The sequence below is a fragment of the Cervus elaphus genome, chromosome 31, assembly GCF_910594005.1.
Source record: "Cervus elaphus chromosome 31, mCerEla1.1, whole genome shotgun sequence".
Lineage (NCBI taxonomy): Eukaryota > Metazoa > Chordata > Mammalia > Artiodactyla > Cervidae > Cervus > Cervus elaphus.
The window spans coordinates 9,321,583-9,345,308 of record NC_057845.1 but is presented as its reverse complement, the minus strand read 5'-3'; the positions used below and the strand labels follow the sequence as shown (position 1 = coordinate 9,345,308).

The following is a 23,726-nucleotide window of genomic DNA, read 5'->3' as shown; positions in this document are numbered from 1 at the left end:
TCAATCCTGGGTGTTCATTGGAAGGACTGATGCTGAAGCCGAAACTCCAATACTTTGGCCACGTCATGCGAAGAGTTGACTCATTGGGAAAGACCCTGATGCTGGGAGGGATTGGGGGCAGGAGGAGAAAGGGATGACAGAGGATGAGATGGCCGGATGGCATCACCGACTCAATGGACATGAGTTTGAGTAAACTCCAGGAGTTGGTGATGGACAGGGAGGCCTGGCATACTGCGATTCATGGGGTCACAAAGAGTCGGAAACAACTGAGTGAGTGAACTGAACTGAACTGATATATATATATCACATTTACTTTATCCATTTATCTGTTGATGGACATTTAGGTTGCTTCCATGTCTTGGCTGCTATAAATAGTGCTACAATGAACATTGAGATGCATAGATTTTTTTCAACAATAATTGAATAGTCAATTTATAGGAAAGCATATGCAAACAATATTTAAATCTAGTAATAAAAGTGCAGAGTAACATTTGTATTCATATGCTGGTCTATTGCAAGTCAGGGAGAAACTATTAGAAAAAGCTTACTATGTTTTGGACTCTTGACATCAATAGCAGGCCAACTAGTATATGTGCATGGAGATGGAGTGGACTCTGTTTAGTTAATTGCTTATCTCCATCAGATAGAATAGTGCCTGGCACATAGTAGCTGCTCAATAAATATTTGTTGTATGGATAAATAAATAAGAAGATTGACATGAATATACTTAGCTTCATCATCAAAGCTCAGAGAGGAATCCATATATGTACATTACACATGCTTGAAAAACTGGTTCTAAGACTGAAATCTTTATGCTATGACTAAAGGAGATTATCAGTTTTGGTGACTGCCTCCATTTTGTTTATTTTGTATGATATACAAATGAATCCAGTGAAAATATTTCATGAGCAAAATACTGAACACACACACAATAAGGAAATATTTATTGAGTAGACTAGGGCTTTGTCAACTATGCCTCAAGGACCAAATCCATCTATACCTATTAAGTTATGTATCATCTATGTTCTTTTGGTCTGCAATGATGTTATTAAATATGGAGATGATACAGCCTACAAAACTGAAAGTATTTACTGTGTTTTAAAGGAAAAATTTGCCCACCTCTTGTGTAGATCAACTTTGATACACCACAAATAACTTAGGGAAAAAAAAATTCACGATAAATATACCAGAAGGTAACGGCAGAAAAACTAGAGTGTCGGCTGTCATAAAAGCTCTCACCAAAATGGATTCAAGCAGACAAAATGGATTCAAGTATCTTATGAATCCGTAACTCACCACAGAGAATGAACCTTTAAAACCAAGCTTAATTCCATCAAATAATGTTTTATTAAGGCATGGCCTTTTATTGCAAATGATTTAAGATTTACTTAGGGCTTCTCTCGTAGCTCAGTTGGTAAAGAATCCACCTGCAAAACAGAAGACCCCAAAGAGAGACCCTGGTTCGATTCCTAGGTCAGCAAGATCCCCTGGAGAAGGGATAGGCTACCCACTCCAATATTCTTGGGCTTCCCTTGTTGCTCAGTTGGTAAAGAATCCGCCTGCAATATAGGAGACCTGGATTCGATCCCAGGGTTGGTAAGATTCCCTGGATGAAGGGAAAAGCTACTCACTCCAGTATTCTGGGCTGGAGAATTTCATGGACTGTATAGTCCACGGGGTTGCAAAGAGTAGGACACAAGTGAACGAATTTCACTTGCACTTTAGAGTTACTAACAGACATAAAAGCAGTAAATTTCAGAATTTACTTTTTTATATCTACATTTTTTACTACTCTTCAGTTCAGTTCAGTTCAGTTCAGTTGCTCAGTCGTGTCCGACTCTTTGCGACCCCATGAATCGCAGCATGCCAGGCCTCCCTGTCCATCACCAACTCCAGGAGTTTACCCAAACCCATGTCCATCGAGTCAGTGATGCCATCCAGTCATCTCATCCTCTGTCGTCCTCTTCTCCTCCTGCCCCCAATCCCTCCCAGCATCAGGGTCTTTTCCAATGAGTCAACTCTTCGCATGAGGTGGCCAAACTGTTGGAGTTTCACCTTCAGTATCAGTCCTTCCAATGAACACCCAGGACTGATCTCCTTTAGGATGGACTGGTTGGATCTCCTTGCAGTCCAAGGGACTCTCAAGAGTCTTCTCCAACACCACAGTTCAAAGCATCAACTCTTCGGTGCTCAGCTTTCTTCACAGTCCAACTCTCACATCCATACATGACCACTGGAAAAACCATAGCCTTGACCAGACGGACCTTTGTTGGCAAAGTAATGTCTCTGTTTTTTAATATGCTATCTAGGTTGGTCATAACTTTCTTTCCAAGGAGTAAGTGTCGTTTAATTTCATGGCTGCAGTCACCACCTGCAGTGATTTTGGAGCCAAAAAAATAAAGTCTGACACTGTTTCCACGGTCTCCCCATCTATTTCCCATGAGGTGATGGAATCAGATACCATGATCTTAGTTTTCTGAATGTTAAGCTTTAAGCCAACTGTTTCACTCTCCTCTTTCACTTTCATCCTCTTTCAACTAAAGAGGCTCTTTAGTTCTTCTTCACTTTCTGCCATAAGGGTGGTATCATCTGCTTATCTGAGGTTATTAATATTTCTCCCGGCAATCTTGATTCCAGCTTGTGGTTCCTCCAGCCCAGCATTTCTCATGATGTACTCTGCATATAAGTTAAATAAGCAGGGTGACAATATACAGCCTTGATGTACTCCTTTTCCTATTTGGAACCAGTCTGTTGTTCCATGTCCAGTTCTAACTGTTGCTTCTTGATCTGCATACAGGTTTCTCAAGAGGCAGGTCAGGTGGTCTGGTATTCCCATCTCTTTCAGAATTTTCCAGTTTATTGTGATCCACACAGTCAAAGGCTACGGCGCAGTCAATAAAGCAGAAATAGATGTTTTTCTGGAATTTTCTTGCTTTTTCAATGATCCAGCGGATATTGGCAATTTGATCTCTGGTTCCTCTGCCTTTTCTAAAACAAGCTTGAACATCTGGAAGTTCATGGTTCACCTGTTGCTGAAGCCTGGCTTGGAGAATTTTGAGCATCATCTTACTAGACAAAGTTAAATTATTTCTGATAAGAAAAAAAGTTTTTTGGAGGTTTTTTTCTCTAAAGAAAGGTAATCATAGTTGGTAAATATGTTTGTAATTTCACAAGAAGGTGCCAGTTTTCATGTCTCAATGACTTTCTAGCATTTATATTTGTAAAACAAGAGACAAATACAGAAAAATATACAAAACAAATGCATAAGGTAAAAACACCTGTACAGGCAGAATTCTAAGGATGTCCTTCCAGGATTCTGGTCCCCTGATTTTTCAATCAAATACCAATCTAAAAGAAAAAAATTACCAATCTAGATACTGCTGTGACTTTGGAGATGGAATTAAGTTTATTCATCAGTTGGCCTTAAAATATGGAGCTTATCCTGGATTATCAGGATGGGACCAAAGTAATCCTATGAACTCTTAAAAACAAAAGAGGAAAGAGAAAAAGAGTTTCAGGGGAAGGAGAAATAGATTCAAAGCACAAAAAGAATGCAACCCAGTACTGCTGTTTGAAGATGGAGGGGCAGTGTAATAAGAATGTGGGTAGCATTGAGAAGTTGACTGACAGCAAAGAAACAGGATTCTCAGTACTCCTGCCACAAGGAACTCAATAAATTCTGCCAAAGGCTTCAATCAGTTTGGAACCCCCAGATAAGAGTCCAGCTGACCAAGAACTTCCTTTTAGCCTTGTGACCCATAGCAAAGAATCCAGTCTCTGCTATAGGTCTCTAGATTCCTCACCTGGACTTCTGACCTACAGAATTGTGAGAGAATAAGTTTTGTTGTTTTAAGTGTGTGTATATATATATATATATGTATATATATATATATATATATATATATGTAATTTTCCCATGGCAACAATGGAGACTAATACAATGCTACTGCAACCTTCACCTGAGTCAATAAATATTTTGCCAGCCCCCCAGAATTTCCTCCATGTGGCCCATCCCAAACACAGCCACCTCCCTCCTGCCTTTACAGTAAATGCTTCCTTGCATTTTATAGTCTTCTCATCAATGTGACAAACTCCAGATATTTTCTTTAGTTTAGTCTTACCCAATTTTTTTTTAAAAAAGCAATGTATCTACTAAGTGACTTTCAATCTTCAGTGTCCCTCTTCATCCTCTTTATCCCCATTCAATGTTTCTGTGAAAAGCACAGGCCCTTTAACTTGTCTTCTTTCCCTCAGGCTGAGCTTTGTTGGTTGCATATGCACAGTGCAATTCACCAAGTTTCTCTGCCCCCTCTACTTCCTGCAAATTAGCAGCTGAGTCCAGAGTTGTGATCAGTCTCAAATTTGAGACCTTTGGCAAGACTACTGGTAGTGAAGACTTGTTTCATCAGAAGGCACATCATGTCTGGCTTCCTCTCTTGTGACAGCAGCTCAATGCTTCAATCTGCATTTCATGTGTGTTGCAAACTGGTGATATTATAAGTCTATCAGGTCTTTTTATGTATTTACTGGACTACTCTATACAAAGATGCTTCTCATTTACTATTTGTTATCCAACACTCCATGTGGAAAAGACAGACTACATGCTTGATTCTTCCCTTCTCTAAACTAGTTTTCAAGACAATGAATGGATTCTCTATTATCTTCCCAAAATGACCAATTATTTTTTAATTACATTACTTTGCCAACAAAGGTCCATCTAGTCAAGGCTATGGTTCTTCCAGTAGTCACATATGGATGTGAGAGTTGGACAATAAAGAAAGAGCCAAAGAACTGATGCTTTTGAACTGTGGTGTTGGAGAAGACTCTTGAGAGTCCCTTGGACTGCAAGAAGATCCAACTAGGCCATCCTATAGGAGGTCAGTCCTGGGTGTTCATTGGAAGGACTGTTGTTGAAGCTGAAACTCCAATACTCTGGCCACCTGATGTGAAGAGCTGACTCATTTGAAAAGACCCTGATGCTGAGAAAGATTGAGGGCAGGAGGAGAAGGGGATGACAGAGGAGGATGAGAGGGTTGGATGGCATTACCAACTCAATGGACATGAGTTTGAGTATGCTCTGGGAGTTGGTGATGGACAGGGAAGCCCGGAGTTCTGCAGTCCATGGGGTCGCAAAGAGTCAGACACATCTGAGTGACTGAACAGAATTGACTGAAGGATTTCAATATATTTGATGAGTTCACTCATGGCAGTTAAAATCTTTATTAAAACTCAGATTGTCCCTGGGTAAACCTATGGCTGATTTATATTGATGTTTGGTAAAAACCAACACAATACTGTAAAGCAATTATCCTTCAATTAAAAATAAATAAGTTAAAAAGAACCCAAACTGTCCCATCCTTTACTAGTGAGGTGGCCTCTTTACGTTGGCTCCTGGTGGTCTCAGCCCAGGTGGCCTCTAACGGCTTCGTTGAATTTGGCACAAGTTGCTTGTTTTTTGCATTTCCTGCCTTGGAACCTGGAATCAGCTATTCTTCCAAGAAGCCTTAGTTTCCTGAAGTGGGAAGTCGGATTTCAGTACTACAATCTAGGTGATGAGATTAATGATATTTTTAAAAACGGGAACAAGTTCAACTTGGCGATATACAGTTAGTGATATTACTATGATTCAGCAGTAGATAAAGTGTCAACAGCAATGTTAAAATATGAAGTTTGGATCCAACATGCAAAATAAATACAGAAACAACCTGTGAATATCTGACAACACTGGAAGTAGTTGAGATTTTTTTTAATGACTTTGTTGAACATTCCATAACTTTAAAAAATAATATATATTTTCACTAATGTAATTTTAAATTGGCCCAAAAAATCATTCATCAACTTTCTCCAAGTTTCAAATTTTATCACACAGGAATCAAGGAAGTTGCTAAACATTATCATGATTTTAGTTAGGAACAAATTTCCTATTATTCTCCTTTGACTCTTCCAAAACAGTTTAATTAAAAACACAGAGGTTAAATAAGCAAATTTAAAAGTCAAAATTATAGTCATTAGTTAAACCAACTTTTGACTAAAAAAGCATGTCACGCATGTTATTCACAGTAAAAGCTGACCCTTAAAGACTCTTTCCAAACCTGAAATTCTGTGACTCTATATAACTATTAAACTCATTTCAGCAAACATTTGAGAGACTACTACTCTAGATACTAGCTGTTTCTAATGGAAGGGAAAACAAAAGTTGGAGAACAAAGCAAAGTAATTACCCTCAAGAATCGTAGTTATAATGTAAGAAAATATAACCTAATTAACCTAATATTTAAAATAAAATATAGAGATGTATAATATTATTAAAAATTCTATCCTAGAAATATATATACTCTGTAAACATTACTATAGGGAAAGTAAAGCAAAAATAGAATGTCAAACAGGAAGCATATTTTGATATTAAATTTTTTTAAACAAAAGTATCATAAAAGCAACCAGAGAAGTCTAAAAGATAAGCCAAAATGTTAATAGTATGTTTTTATGTATTTTAAATATTTTAATGTTGAATTCATTCTTTAATAAATTGTTAAAAGTTAATAATGTCTTAATTTTAATAAAATATATTTAAATGTATAAAAATAAATATTAAAAGTAAAAAAATAAATTCTAATATAATATATTTAAATATATCACATTTTCCACACAAGAACTTGTACTTGAATGTTTATAGCAACATAATGCATAACAGTCGAGAAGTGCAAACAACTTAAACATCCATCTAACTGATGAACGGTAAATGGATATCTCAATGCCAAGGAATGTTATTCTGTAATAAAAACAATGAAATACTAATACACATTATAACGTAATAAACGGATGGGGAATGACCGCTATTGGGTACTGGATTTCTTTGTGGGTAATGAAAATGTTCTGGAATTAGTTAGTGGTGATCACACAACTTTATGCAAATACTAAAAACCATTTAAATGTACACTGATTTTATGGTTGTGAATTATATCTCTACTGATAATGAAAAGATATGTATACCATGTTTCCTGTGAGGAGCAAATAATTCATTCAACAAATGTGTAGCTTTTATAGAAAGTGAAAGTGAAAGTCTCAGTCATAGCCTGACTCTTTGCAAACCCCATGAACTATACAGTCCATGGAATTCTCCAGCCCAGAATACTGGAGTGGGAAGCCTTTCCCTTACTCCAGGGCATCTTCCCAACCCCAGGATTGAACCCAGGCCTCCCACATTACAGGTGGATTTTTAACCAGCTGAGTCACAAGGGAAGCCCAAGAATACTGGAGTGGGTAGCCTATCCCTTCTCCAGCGGATCTTCCCAACGCAGGAATCTAACTGGGGTCTCCTGCATTACAAGCGGATTCTTTACGAACTGAGCTATCAGGGAAGCTTTTATAGAGATCTATACAAATGAGAAGCTGAGAGGAATCAGGAAAGTCTACAAAGAAAGTAGCATTTGTGTGGGGTCTTAGATATGAAAGCACGGCAACATCTGCCAAAATTTTAGCAAGCATGGCAAATTATTGAAGCGAATGTCATCATAGCAATAAGGGCTTGGCTAATATGATTTGTAACATTTTTAAGCTAACAAGGATTCATTTTTAAGCCAACAATTGGAGACTAAAAATTTCTTCTAAGTAGCAGGTATTGATAAGCTCCCCAAAAAAATTGAGGAATTTTGTAGATTGTACATGTTTCATAACCCAAATGTCTGATTCTCCTTCCACACTTCCACTGCACAAAATTATTGAAATGACACCCATGCATGCCAAAGCCTGCCAAGGGTAAACATTTTTATCTTTTGGAAACCACATTTTGTACTAGCAGAATGTGCAGAAAAGCATGTCTTCTGTATCGTGTAAAGCACTGACAGTACTCATCAGTCCAGCTGGTTTACACAATGGAACTTGCCTGGAGCATGGCAGCCACGTGTTTGCAATCTCATCCATCTCGGATGCTCGCGGATCAATCACTTTTCATACGCTGTCAGAAAGAATGAAGAAAAGCTTCCAATTTTCTCTCTTTTAAATACTACTTGGCTCAATTAAAACTCAACATGGATTTTTCACTTCTTTATTTACCCAGTCGAAAGTGGACTGTTTTTTGAAATGTTTTCAGAAAGTGTGCCCATTTAAAGATGGACTTGTGAACCTAAAGGTAGTAAATGGCCTAAGCAAAACATTAAACTGTTACCAAAAATACAACTATTCAGCTATTGTGATACAGTTACAAATGCATTTCCAAAGGCAGATTTTTGAGAAAAGGATACATTTTTGTAACCATCAACCTGGTCAACCATTTCTTGAGCAATTCCATTCCTCAAGCACATTGGACCTTTCTACTAGGTATGCTCTGTGGTTCATTTTCTGTTTTCTTTTCATTCTTTTAATGGTTAATGTACATTTTTATCTTGAATTGTAAACTGTCCAAACTCCAAATTCAGGAATGTCTTAGGTCAATGTGCCACCATATTGTTTAATTAGCATAGGCATCATCCTTGAATGCTTTAAGTAATACTGTTAGAAAACAGCAATGGAAAGTACAGGAGATTTTACAACACGGCAGTAAAAAGTCATCCACGTTACATGCTCTTCTTAAAATTCTCCAGAGCCTCCTTTCATCATTGCTGGTTAGCCTTAACATGGTCCAAACCAGCCAGCCTCTGGCCTCTGTTTAGCTTTCCTGTCCTCTTGACACACACTAGAACGTGGCTGTATTTGCATTTCTCAAATATTTAATCTAGCTATTTATTTTTTAAATGTTCTCTCTGCTGGGACATCTATCTCTTCCCAGTTCTCTGAGTAATTCCTTCTTGTTCAAGACTTAACATTGGAAAACTTCATTCATCTTTGTCTTCCTAATCAGTGGGTCTGAGTCAGATATGAAGGTCAATACCATGACTTTTTATCTGTTCTTTCCTTTCCCCAAGATACTGCTTGTGAGTAATATTTTTTATAATTGAATGAATAATATGCTAACAAACATATATTTGGCAGCATATGCAGTTTAGAGGTGGCACTCAGTTCAGTTCAGTGGCTCAGTCATGTCCCACTCTTTGCAGCACCATAGACTGCAGCACGCCAGGCCTCCCTGTCCATCACCAACTCCCGGAGTTTACCCAAATGCATGTCCATTGAGTCAGTGATGCCATCTAACCATCTCATCCTCTGTCATCCCCTTCTCCTCCTGCCTTCGATCTTTCCCAACATCAGGGTCTTTTCCAGTGAGTCAGCTCTTTGCATCAGGTGGCCAAAATACTGGAGTTTCAGTTTCAACATCAGTCCTTCCAATGAACACCCAGGACTGATCTCCTTTAGGATGGACTGGTTGGATCTCCTTGCAGTCCAAGGGACTCTCCAGAGTCTTCTCCAACACCACAGTTCAAAAGCATCAATTCTTCGGTGCTCAGCTTTCTTTATAGTCCAGCTCTCACATCCATACATGACCACTGGAAAAACCATAGCCTTGACTAGATGGACCTTTGTTGACAAAGTAATGTCTCTGCTTTTTAATATGCTATCTAGGTTGGTCATAACTTTCCTTCCAAGGAGTAAGTGTCCTTTAATTTCTTGGCTGCAATCACCATCTCCAGTGATTTTGGAGCCCAAAAAACAAAGCCAGCCACTGTTTCCACTGTTCCCCATCTATTTCCCATGAACTGATGGGACCAGATGCCATGATCTTAGTTTTCTGAATGTTGAGCTTTAAGCCAACTTTTTCACTCTCCTCTTTCACGTTCATCAAGAGACTTTTTAGTCCTTCTTCACTTTCTGCCATAAGGGTGGTGTCATCTGCATATCTGAGGTTATTGATATTTCTCCCAGCAATCTTGATTCCAGCTTGTGCTCCTTCCAGCCCAGCATTTCTCATGATGTACTCTGCATATAAGTTAAATAAGCAGGGTGACAATATACAGCCTTGATGTACTCCTTTTCCTATTTGGAACCAGTCTGTCATTCCATGTTCAGTTCTAACTGTTGCTTCTTGATCTGCATACAGGTTTCTCAAGAGGCAGGTCAGGTGGTCTGGTATTCCCATCTCTTTCAGAATTTTCCACAGTTTATTGTGATCCACACAGTCAAAGGCTTTGGTATAGTCAATAAAGCAGAAATAGAAGTTTTTCTGGAACTCTCTTGCTTTTTTGATGATCCAGCGAATGTTGGCAATTTGATCTCTGGTTCCTCTGAGTGGTAAAGAACTTGCTTGCCAATGCAAGAGACTTAAGAGATGCAGGTTCCATCCCTGGATTGAGAAGGTTCCCTGGAGGAGGGCACAGCAACCCACTTCAGTATTCTTGCCTGTAGAATCCTGGACTGAGGAGCCTGGCAGGCTGCAATCCATAGGGTCCTACAGAGTTGGAAATGACTGGAGCAAGTTAGCACACGCACATGCAGTCTAGAGGCAGGAACCAACTGAACTTAACTACTTACTAGCTGTGCTATTAGAACAGATTTCTTGGACTTTTCTGGTGGTGCAGTGCCTAAGAATCTGCCTGCCAATGCAAGGGACACCAGTTAGATCCCTGGTCTCCGGGAAGATTTCACATGCTACAGAGCAACTAAGGCCACGCACTACAATTTCTGAGCCCACTGCTGCAACCACTGACGCCTGAGTGCCTGGAGCCTGTGTCCACAAGGAGAGAGACCGCTGCGATGAGAAGCCCTCACACCACAGACAGTAGTTCCCGCTCGCCGCAACTAGAGGAAGCCTGCGCATAGCAACAAAGACCGAGTGCAACCAAAAATAAAAATTAATTAATTAAAGAAAACAGATTTCTTCACCTCAATTTAACTCAGTTTTAACATTTATAAACTGGAAGTAATCTAAACTTACTACCTCATAACTTTAAAGAAGTTTGAGAAATTGCTGAAAAATATGCTGAGCACATTATAAGTAATTCATATATGTTAGTGCTTATAGTGCAATTTGATATTGTAATTATAATTACGAGCATTATAGGGTGCATGCCAGGAATATGAAGACTTGGTTTCATCTCCTCAAGGAACTTGCAATTCTTGTAGAAAAAGAAAAACAACAACAAAAACAAATGTGGAATGACTATAAAATACTCTAATACAGGAAATGAACCAAAAGCTGTAAATAAGATCCAAAAAGTGCAAGCTCACAAAAGCTAAGATTGAATTATTGCAAAGTTAATGAAAACCAATTTTTTCCACTCTAGTAACTATTGGAACAAAAATATTTTTATTTTATTAGAAGTCTCATAAATAAACCAATTATTTTTTAATGCATTGAATCTTACTTACCCCAACCAAACCCTACCAGCTTTGAGAGGTCCTAGTCAAAACTTATTATGAGAAGCCAGCAGGAGAGGCTCTAGCCAAAACTTATTATCTCATGGTTTTGCTGTATTCTTTATAAAATCAACCAAAATGTAAGTACCCAAGTGGGTTTTTTTCCCCAAATGGGTTCTTTGTGCCTGAAATATTCACCTCCTAATATTAGGCATATATTTTAATCCATACAACCAATGTTCAAAATATTATTAGAATTCACTTTTTGAAGTGGTTTGCAATAGAGCTTCATGAACAACAGAAGAAAGTTTAAAATTTTGAACTATTTAATAAAATAGCAAATGATATTTACATCCTATACTCTTGAAAAGTTAAAACTTGATAAAAAAAAAGTTAAAGCTTAATTGATAACACATAACAAATGTCAGAAGGGCTGTTAAGAACTTTAAGGTAAATTACACAGACTGACTAGAATTGAGTACTAGGCATTTCCAAACCTCAAACTCCCCCTCAAAGGATTGAGACTATACAACTAATGTTCACAGGACTTTGAACAATGTTGGAGAAATTTAAATACCTTGTCGAAGAGACATGTTACTCAGAAACCAAAAATTCAGATAAGAATATTTTAAAGAAAATTGTGCTTATTACTCTATAGCCACACTGTTTGTATATGTTTATTTGTGTATATATTTAAAGAGATAGTAAAAAAAATATTAACATTGAATTAATTTTTCCAAATATGTGCTGCTCCTTCATCCAGTTTCTTCCTACTTGGCTCCTCCCTTTAGGCCCCCTCTTTGGCGAGGACTACACCACTCATTCCAAGCTTAGCTGTGTGATTTGCAATGGCCAATGAAATATGAGAGGAAGTTACATAATCCACTTCTGAACAAATCCTTTAAAAGCCATTGTGTGGTTCTATTAGTCTACGCTCCCTGCTCCTTCAAAATAAAGAAGACATAAGACAGAGCTATAACCAAGCTACATCTAATATGTCAAACAAATGATGAATACCTATTTGTTACTGCAAGCCTCTGAGATTTTAAATTTGTTTGTTATTGCTGCATAATTTGGTCTAAACTGATGGATCAAAACACTACTTTTTGAGCAGGGGAAAAAAAACAATGGAAATGAATGAATAATTTTAAAGTGAAACCAATTCATTATAGTTTTAATATTTAGAATTCATGCCACTTCTCTCTCTCTGACCCCAGGGAACAGTCTTCTTATGATTTATACAGAACATGTTATCTCTGTGTGGCAGAAGACACACTAGTCTTCTCCTTGAATAAGCAAGTAACTAAAAGCAGATGATATATCATCATTGTTATAACCTGATGTGATAGGGAGTGGAGAGGAAAAGCAAGCACCCAACTCTATTAGGATTAGTGATGCAATTGTGCTATGAACTGTTTGTGATCTAAATGGAAGAGTGAACCCACAAAACTAAGATAAATCTAGTCCAAGAAAGTATTCACAACAAGTACGCCTACTCTAGTGCTGGAAATACTCTTTTAAAAATCGTTTATCAAAGCTGAAAGAAACTTAGGACCTCAAAGTCAGTGGGTGTTTACCTGAAACACAGTGAAACAAAAACAGATTATGATGGCTGGGGATCACCCTACAACTGTCTTTAGAAAAAAAATGAAATATATGAAATTTGCCCAGAGAAGATTCTGAAGGTAATCTGGCCAGAATTTACAGCTAAGTGGGTCAACCTGCTGAGTTTGAATTTTTTTAGGATTTATATGTGTCAAACAAAAACAAGAAAAGGATGCATGTTTAAGTTTCATTAACGTTTTGAGGTTTGAGAAAGGTAAAAATAAAATTGCATACACTGAACTTTAGTCCCGTTTCAAGTCTTATCAAATTTCAGGGTAATTTGTTTGCCAAGAAGATATCGTCCATAAAAGGATGGGGAACCGAAGCCAGACATAGAAGTTTCTCGTTAATTGTATTTAAGGAAAAAGTTTGCAAGCACAAACCCGACTGTCCTCTTTTCAAGTCTGAGATTGCCCTGACTGGGTAGGAACATATAGATTAGCTAAGATTTGTCATGTCTGATGAAATAGGAACTGTAAACCCTCGGTTCATGTGCCATGGAGCCTCATTCAAATCAATCTTCTAGAGTCTTCCTGTTACATCCCTAAAATATTAAATAAGAACTCCATGTTGCTTACATGTATTTGGTGGCTCAGTGGTAAAGAATCTGCCTGCCAATGCAAGAGACACAGGTTCCATCCCTAGATCGGGAAGATTCCCCTGGAGGAGGACATGGCACCCCACTCCAGTATTCTTGCCTGGGAAATCTCACGGACAGAGGAAACTGGCGGGCTACAATCATGGGGTCGCAGAAGAGTCGGACGTGACTTGGCGACCAAACAACAGTGGTAATAGGTTCATACCAATTTTCTTTCCCCCAAGAGAGCTAAATGCTAAAGAAACCAATCACTGATCCTGAAAGAAGAGATACCACCAGCTGCCAGCCACTAAAGTGTGCGAGTCTTACCAACACATCAAGGAGGAGAAGGCTGTTCCTGTCTGCAGCCCTTTGCCATCTCCTCCGACCAGGGGACCAGCGTCACCTCCAGAGCCTAGCTTTCCCTGACCTAGTCCCTCCTTGCCCCTGACTTGGTTCTCTCAACTCTACCTCTGTTAAGACAACCATCCTCATTACAATCGATAGTGTTTGAAATGTTAATTATATTAAGCTTTCTAAAAAAAAAAAAAAAAAATGTGCAGGTTGGAGGAACTTCCTGAAGACTTCGGTTGAACAGAGGAAGGGCTTAAGGGAAGGTATAAAATAAGCATCATCACACTTGCTTTCTAGATTAAGGCTAAAGGGAGAGGAAAGTCCAGCTTATTCAGTACCAGTGTGTCGGGTACTACGGTGGATGTCTTGCTTCCTTTTTCTAATACAGTCTTTATATTTTTAATTGTTTGTTTATTTGTGGCTGCGCTGGGTCTTCGTGGCTGCATGAGGCTTTCTCCAGCTGCAGTGCGCAGCCTTCTCCCTGTGATGGCTTGTTTGTGCCCGCCAAGAGTGGAGTCTCTTCTTCCCCCAGTCCTGGGGAGGACCTGCGGTCAAATGCCACTGGCCTTCAAAGTCCTATTCCCTGGGGAGTCCCAGTCCCTTGGCCTGATCCCCAGGCTGGGGAGCCTGATAGGGGGCCTAGAACCTTCGCAGCAGTGGAAGGACTTCTTCGGTATTGTTGTCCTCCGGTTTGTGGGTGGCCCGCCTGGCGAGTATAGGCTTTGATTTTATCATGATTGTACCCCTCCTACTGCCAAGTTGCAGCTTCTCCTTTGTCTTTAGATGCAGGGTATCTTTTTTGGTGGGTTCCAGTGTCTGCCTGTCAATGGTTGTTCAACAACTAGTTGCGATTTGGGGGCTCTGGCAGGAGAGGATGAGTGCACGTTCTTCTTCTCCACCATCTTGAACAAATCCCTTCTCGTTATGGCTTCTTGTTTGTCTTTGGAAGTAAAATATCTTCTTTTAGCAGATTCCAGTCCTTTCTGTCAATGGCTCTTCAGCAGTCGGTTGTGATTTTTGTGTTTTCCTGAGATGAGGTGAGCTCAGATCCCTGTGATGGCTTTTCTTACTGTGGAGTGTGGGTTCTAGGGCACGTGTTCAGGCTTAGTGGTTGTGGCACTCAGGCTCAGTTCCCCCGCGGTACATGGAATCCTCCCAGACCGGGGATTGAACCCATGTCCCCTGCATTGGCAGGAGGATTCTTAACCACTGGGCCACCTGGGGAGTCTCTCTAATGTGGTCCTTACAGTAATGTTAGGTTTGACACCGTGTTACAGAAGAAAAAGTCCAGGGAGCAATTAAGTACCTTGCTCATCCTTCAGCTAGGAATGAAGAAAGGCCAACATTGAGGGCTCCTGACTTCCGTTTTCTTGCTCTAGCCAAGGGTGGGAGCTAAAGGCATCACTTCCCTGTGGCAGTTTCCACTACATCCTACTTCTTATGTTACCCATCCCCAGCATTTTAGTTAGCATCCTCCTGCACAGGAAGAAGTATGGTTTTTAGAGAGGTACATTCACTCTGTGTAAAATTTATTGGATGCTCTGATTCAGAGTTAGTTGCATAAAAAGTCACAGTGTAATAACATTCTATTTAATGAGGTGTTACATTTTTTCCATCCCTCTCTTGGTATTTCAGACATTATTCTCCTAGATCAGAACACCAACATTTTACTCCGTGTTCATGGGTCAGCAGCTTATTTGGTCATCAGTTCACTTCAGTTGCTGTCATGTCCAACTCTTTGCAACCCCATGGACTGCAGCATGCCAGGCCTCCCTGTCCATCACTAGCTCCCCAAGTTTGCTCAAACTCATGTCCATTGAGTCAGTGATGCCATCCAACCATCTCATCCTCTGTCGTCCCCTTCTCCTCCTGCCTTCAGTCTTTCCCAGCATCAGGGTCTTTTCAAATGGCTAATGGTGATTGACATCATGAACCTATGAAAGAGTGTCTGTCAACGCCAACTTACAGCTAAAATACTGCCAAAGTATTATTTGGGACTTTAAGGAGAGGAAGAAAAAGAACCCTCTGGGTGCAAACATCAGCTGGAGGATTGAGTTCATGCAAGCTTCTCCTGCCTTGGAAATTAAGCAAATGGAATCTTCCTAGACAAGTAGAAGAAAGCCAGAATGGGGCTAAAATGATGATTTTCTGTGAGCTAAACCTACTTGGGGAGTATGATTCAGATCCCATAGAAATTCTTTTCCTTCCCATTCTGGTTTTTGTCAGCCCTCCAAATTCATCCCTCTTGCAACTAAACCTCCTTATACTCAAGAGGCAGTTTCTAAGTGCCCTGAGAATTCAAATACAGTGTGTACCTTCTTAAAGGTTTGCTCTCCATGTCTCTTAATAGAAATTTATATTGGATCTGGGACACCATGTGGTAACTTTTTTTAACTTTTTATTTTATATTGGAGTATAGTTGATTAACTATGGTGTTAGAGAAGACTCTTGAGAGTCCCTTGGACTGCAAGGAGATCCAACCAGTCCATCCCAAAGGAGATCAGTCCTGGGTATTCATTGGAAGGACTGATGTTGAAGCTGAAACTCCAATACTTTGGCCACCTCATGCGAAGAGTTGACTCATTGGAAAAGACCCAGATGCTGCGAAAGATTGAGGGCAGAAAGAGAAGGGGATGACAGAGGATGAGATGGCTGGATGGCATCACCGACTCGATGGGCAAGAGTTTGAGTAAACTCCGGGAGTTGGTGATGGACAGGGAGGCCTGGCGTGCTGTGATTCATGGGGTCGCAGAGTCGGACACAACTGACCGACTGAACTGAACTGAACTGAACTGATAGTTGATTAGCAATGTTGTGATAGTTTCAGGTGTACTGCAAGGTGATTCAGTGATACACACACACACACGTATCCATTCTTTTCCTGATTCTCTTCCCATTTAAGCTGCTACATAATATTGAGCAGAGTTCCCTGTGCTATGCAGTAGACACAATTGATTAGGGAGGTAGCTGTAAACTCCTTGCTCAGCAATTTTACCACACGTTATATATTCCTTTCACTATGATGTTCAGCATGTTCTGGGAGCTTTGGGCAAACAATTCTTTCTTCCCACTATGATTATGAAATGCAGGTAGGCTTTGAATGGACACCATGGAGAAAAGTGGTGTAAAAAATTGAATTCTTTTAGGTAAGCCTAATTCCCCCTTGACTTCTAGCTGTAATCGCCTATGAAAACTCTTGGCTCTAAATCAATTACTTACCCTTAAGTAATTTAATTCCATTCATTTAAAATAAATGATTTGTTGTTGCTCACTTATTCAGCTGTGTCCAACTCTTTGCGACCCCATGGACTGCAGCACACCAGGCCTCCCTGTCCATTGCTAGCTCCCCGAGTTCACTCAGACTCATGTCCATCGAGTCAGTGGTGCCATCCAACCACTTCATCCTCTGTTGCCCCCTTCTCCTCCTGCCCTCAATCTTTCCCGGCATCAGGGTCTTTTCCAATGAGTCAGCTAAATGACTGACTTTAAATAAAAATCAATGGCAATGTGTACAAAGTCTCATAATAAAAATGCTAAATGTAAACATTGCCTCAGTCCCCAAACCAGGTGGAACGTGTAAAGGCAGTAAGCAGTGATGTGTTCACATCTTGGCAAGCTTCTTGGCTGGCTTCAAACTGCACTGGCACTTCTAATTTTATATTCAGAGTCAGTTTCTTATTCCCTTTTCACTGCTGCTGCCATCTGTACATTCCGGTCTTCCCCTAGGCATCTTTGGCCCTAAGTCAACGGAATTGTGTGAAGGTGAAGAAAAAGAAACAGCTCTTCTCTCTCCAAGCAGTTTAGGAAATTGCTGTTTCTTTTCTTTTTTCTTGTCCCACCTTGACTTTTTCTCCACCACCGTCCTACTGTTGGGCCAAAGATTTAAAATTAATGAATACTTTTTAGCATTTCTTTAGATCTATTCTCCTCTTTAAACAGTTTTTTTATTAAACTATAGTTGATTTACAATGTTCTGCTAATTTCAGGTGTACAACAAAGTAATTCAGTTATATTTGCACTATATTCTTTTTCAGATTCTTTTCCACTGTAGGTTATTACTAGATATTGAATATAGTTCCCTGTGCTATACAGTAGATCTGGATCTTGCTGTTTTTCTATTATATCTATATCTATATATTAGTGTGTATCTGATAGCCCCAAACTCCTAATTCATCCCTCCCCTTTTCCCTTTGGTAACCATAAGTTTGGTTTCTAAGTCTGTGAGTCTATTTCTGTTTTGTAAATAAGTTCATTTACATCTTTTTAGATTTCACATACAAGTGACATCATGTAATATTTTCCTTTGTCTGACTTACTTCACTTTGTGTGACAATCTCCAGGTCCATCCATGTCACTGAAAATGGCATTGTTTCCTTCTTTTCATGGCTAAGTAACTTTCCATTGTGCGTGTGTGTGTTCTTTATTCATTCATCTGCTGATGGACATTTAAGTTGCTTCCATGTCTTAACCATTGTAAATAGCGCTGCAAAGAACATGGGGTGCATGTATCTTTTCAAATTAGAGCTCTCATCTTTTCTTGTTAAATGCCTAAGGGTGGAATTGCTGGATCACATGGTAACACTGTTTTTTATAATCTAAAATTTATATATCTCACAATCTTAAATCACTACAATAAATTGTTTAGTGGATTTAAGTAATTTTTAAGACTCTTCTCTTTTCCCACCAAAAGAAAAGGCAAGAATTTAGAATGATTTCTGCATAAGACTGACTTTCCACATCACTCTCCCTGATATCATACTTAGAAATGGGTTCTGAGAAGGTATTCATGAAAGAAATAGAAAAGCAACACGTGCCACATTGACGTCCTATTCTGATCTGAACGTGGATTTAGATGGAAACATTATACCCAGACGACAGTGCACTTGAAGAGAAAACAAAGAGCTAAGGGTTGGGTTATCCATTTCAACCTAGCTATGTTTATTTTCTACTGCAAAAACTACCATAAAGTTAGGTTTAAAGCAACACAAATCTAGCATTTCTCAGATTAGAGTTCCAATCAAGTTCTCATGAGGACAAAATCAAGATGTCTGCCAGTCTGCATTTCTTTCTGGAGACTGTTGGGATAAATCCATCCTTGCCTTTTCTGGCTCCTGGAGGCCACCCATGTTCCACCACTCGTGGTCCTTCCCTCCATCTTGAAAGCCAGGAATACCACTTTTCTAACCATTCTTCTGCAGTCACATCTTCCTTGCTCTGATCAGAGTCAAGAAAGAGTCTCTACTTTTAGAAACCTGTGTGAGCGCAACCACTATGGAAAACAGTATGAAAATTCCTTTAGAAAAACCTAAAAGTAAAGCTACCATATTATCCAGCTCCTGGGTGTATCTCTGAAGAAAACAAAAGCACTACTTTGAAAAGACACATGCACCCCAATATTCATAGCAACATTATTTACAATTTCCAAGATATGGAAGCAACATAGCAAGTATCTATCAACAGATGAATGGATAAAGAAGATGTGGTATATATGTGTGTGTGTGTGTGTATAATTAAATAAATATATATGATAAATATTAATATTTATTCTGACATTTATAATAATAAATATTTAATATTTATTAAATATTAAATATAAACAATATATTAAATAAATATATATATAAAATTAAATACTGCTGCTGCTGCTGCTAAGTCGCTTCAGTCGTGTCCGACTCTGTGCGACCCCATAGACGGCAGCCCACCAGGTTCCCCTGTCCCTGGGATTCTCCACGCAAGAACACTGGAGTGGGAAAATTAAATACTAGTCAGTCATAAAAAAGAATTACACTTTCCCATTTGCAAGAATATGGACAGATCAGGGTATTATGCTTAGTAGATTAAGTCAGATAGAGAAAGACAAATACTATACATTATCACTTACATGTGGAATTGAAAAAGAATAAAACAATGAATGAATGCAAAAAAACAAAAGTAGACTTGCAGATATAGAGAACAAACTAATGGTTGCCACTATGGACTGGGAAAAGGGAAAAAGCCAGATAGAGGCATGGTATTAAGAATTACAAACTGCTATATATAAAATAATCTACAAAGTACACTGTATAGCACAGGGGATATAGCCAATGTTATATAATAACTTTATTTTTTATTTTATTTGCTTTTGGCTACACTGGGTCTTTATTGCTGCACAGAGGCCTTCTCTAAGTTGTGGCAAATGGAGGCTACTTTTGTTGCATTGCATGGGCTTCTTCTTGTGGTGGCTTCTCCTGTTGCAGAGCATGGGCTCTGGGTGCTCAGGCTGAGTAGTTGGGGTGCACGGGCTTAGTTGTTCCATGGCATGTGGAATCTTCCTGAACCAGGGACCAAGCCCATGTCCCCTGCACTGGCAGGAAGATGCTTAACCACTGGACCACAAGGGAACTCTCTATAATAATTTTAAATGGAGTGTAATGCATAAAAATTTTGAATAACTACGTTGAAACTAATATTGCAAATGTACTAATATACTTCAATAGCAAAAAATGGATAAAAACAGAAATTAATTAAATAATTTTGTAAAAACATTAACTTGGGCCCACTTGGATAGCCCAAGATAAATTCCCCATCTCAAAATCCTTAATAATTACATCTACAAAGTTTTTTTTGTTTTTTGTTTTGCTTGTTTGTTGTCATATAAGGTAACATATTCACAGGTACTGGAGATTACAACAGAAATGTGCTTGGGAGGCTAGTATTCTGCTTACCACACTAGCTAACAATACTTCATTCCCTACAGGTAAAGTCATAGGTTAATTATTTCACTTAGCGATGGATCTAACTTTTCACTATTGTTGTTCAGTTGCTAAGTTGTTTCTGACTCTGCGACCCCATGGGCTGCAGCATGCCAGGCTTCCCTGTCCTTTCCCACCTCCTGGAGTTTGCTCAAACTCACGTCCATTGAGTCAGTGATACCATCCAACCATCTCATCTTCTGTCGTCCCCTCCTCCTCCTGCTTTCAATCTTTCCCAGCATTAGGATCTTTTCCAATGAGTTGGATTTTTGCATCAGGTGGCCAAAGTATTGGAGTTATGTAACTTTTCATAGGAAATCTCAAATCTGTCTCTAAATCCTATCTATTTTCACATAGAAGTGTTCCTTGTTGTATATCTTTGAGTAATCAAAAGCTGACAGTTGCAATCACAGTAACATTTCATCTGTTCTGCAACGTTTGGTTGCCACTTGAAAAACATCTAGAGACTCTACAGCATCTAGTTGTATCTTCTGAGAAATTGTGGTCCTCACTAGGCGTCAATCACGTGCTAGTCATGTTTTATTGCACTTGTCACTTGAAGAGAGGTGCATGTGAAATATGGATATTAGGTAGCTCCACTAGTGTCAGCTTTACTCACCCTGCAAGCAGAAAATCTTAGCTCGTTTCATCAAAGTTTATTTCTTACATTACTAAATTTTCTTTAAAATGTTGAGGCCGCTCATCCATCTTTGAAACTTCAGAATTTTCTAAAACTTTTTAAAAATTAGATGATTTTCCCAGACATGACCCTATTTTTTTATTTTCATGGCCTTCACTACCACAGAAAAAGAAAGCCTTAAAATGTTAAGATAAGTAGCCTAGTTTAGAAAAGTATTATTTGAAGGCTAAATACTGGGTTTTTGATACTTACTGTGAATCACAAAAAGTAAAATTGACCTTACTCTTTGTCTATACTATTACTATTGTATTTTCTTGCTGTTATATATTCCCTATTCTACTTTGGAGCTATAAGACCAGAGGAAATTAACCTATGCTCTAACATAAATCTAAATATCCTGGTGAGTGAAGGAAATATAACAGGAGCCTTAGAAGAAGTAAGCAGACATGTGCACAACAATGTGGACATGACATCTGGATCCTACAAAGTCCAATAGTTCTCAAACATTTTTGGCTTCAGCATCCCTTTACACTCTCAAAAATTAGTGAGAATCTCAAAGACTATTTTTTACATGGGTTATAACAACTGATATTTCTTATATTAGAAATTTAAGTTGAGAATTTTTAATATTTACTGATTCATTTAAAAATAATAATAATAGACCCATTAAATGCTGCTGTATTCAATTTGCTGTAATCTGTCATTTTGGTTAAAATATGCAAAGAAAATTCAGCCTCACACAGAGATGTAATTGAAAAAGGGAGAACTATTTTAATATCCTTTTCAGATAATTATGGACACTACACTTTGATACTATACCAAAACTCAACAAGTGTATTTTTCAAAGTTAGTTGCAATGAACTTTGCAAACTTGGTACACTCTTGAGAAAATGCAAACCAAAAAAACTTAAATGATGTTTCAATATTATTATAAAAATATTTTTGACCTCCCAGACCCTCTGAATTTCTCTTTAGAACCCCTGGAGTTTCCAGACCACCCTTTAAACCCCACTTCTATATTCTATTAGCTGCACTGGCCTGATAAGCAAGCTCAACTTTTCATTATGTGACTCTTCCTTAAGTCAAAATAAGTCAGGACAGAGTGAAGAAGAACCATTCCTTGTAAGTAAAGTTTGCTTCTTATATTAAGTCAATTTTCTCTTCTCAATAAAAGGCTCTACCAAGTAATATGAAACTACATGTGCAGTTAAAGATCATTTCTTGAAAATCAAATTCTACTTTTATTGGTTCCTCCTACTATAAATGGGTTTCCCTGGTGGCTCAGACAGTAAAGAATCTGCCTGTAATGCAGGAGACCCAGGTTCAATCCCTGGGTCGGGAAGATTCCCTGAAGAAGGAAATGGCAACCCACTCCAGTATTCTTGCCTGGGAAATCCCATGGACAGAGAAGCCTCTTGGGCCACAGTCCACAGGATCTCAAAGAGTTGAACACAATTTGGCAACAGAATTTCAGTGTTGTTTTTTTTTACCTACTATAAATGCTTCCATCTCCCTCTCAAAAGAGTGCCTTCTTCCACCAATTATGTTATTCATGCTTATATAATCTATGATTATAATTAATCTTGGGATTTCTATAATTGTGTTTCATTATAATCCCAAAATTTATTATCTCCAGGGTCTGGAGAAAAGTAGCAAGTAATAGTTTATGGGAGTAAAGATTGGTTGGGAGCAGCAATTAATTTAAACTGCATTTCCTGGAGAAGGAAATGGAAACCCACTCCAGTATTCTTGCCTGGAAAATCCCATGGATGGAGAAGCCTGGTGGGCTACAGTCCATGGGGTCGCAAAGAGCTGGACATGACTGAGCGACTTCACTTTCACTTTCCAAGAAGATAGTTATGATAGTGTCAAAATTGGTTATGACCAAGAAAAATTAAGTGTTTTTCGAAGATATTGGTCCTTTGAACAACTGTGGACACATAGGTCTGGGTTATGGGCTTTCAATTTTATTCTAAGTGCAGTGGGAAGCCACGGGGGATGGGATGCAATATGATCTGATTTTCATGGTGTGGTCTTACCCTCCAACCTAAAAAACAAAGGAACACAAGGAAATTTTTGGCAGTGATGAGTATGATTATTACCTTGATTTTGGTGATGGTCTCACAGGTACATGCATACATCCAATTCATCAAATTGTATACAATAAATATGTGCAGTTCATTGTATATCGATTGTACCTCAATAAATCTGAAAAAGAAAATTTACAAAACAGAGAAGTTACGGAATAAATTTGATATAACCCATAAGAATAAAGATATTAATCCTTTGAGAAGTTTTGACAACCAAAGTATTTCTGGGATTATCAAAAAAAAAAAACAAAAAAAAGGATGCTAAAAGTAAATAATGCAAGTATGTATGTCATCCCTCATACAAAACTGGCTCATACACTGGGATACTGTGAGCAATTCACTACCCTATAAAAAGGGATCTAGCTTTACCTAGTCTGTCTCCCTGTTTTCAGCCCTCCAAGGAGCTCTCACCTTTGCTAGACTGATTCTTTAGGGCTTTTTTAGACAGAACCAAGTGAACGACAAGGGAAAAGCATTGGAAATTGGAGGACTGGGAATAGGGA

General features: G+C 38.7%; 1 long non-coding RNA gene across 1 annotated transcript in view; it reads right to left on the bottom strand.

Moving 5' to 3' along the window:
• LOC122687464 overlaps nucleotides 1–23,726 on the bottom strand; it is a 33,930-nt gene that overhangs the window by 4,775 nt on the left and 5,429 nt on the right. The window contains exon 2 of the long non-coding RNA XR_006339150.1: nucleotides 23,236–23,341. This is a non-coding gene — a long non-coding RNA (uncharacterized LOC122687464). The remainder of the gene's footprint in view (nucleotides 1–23,235; nucleotides 23,342–23,726) is intronic.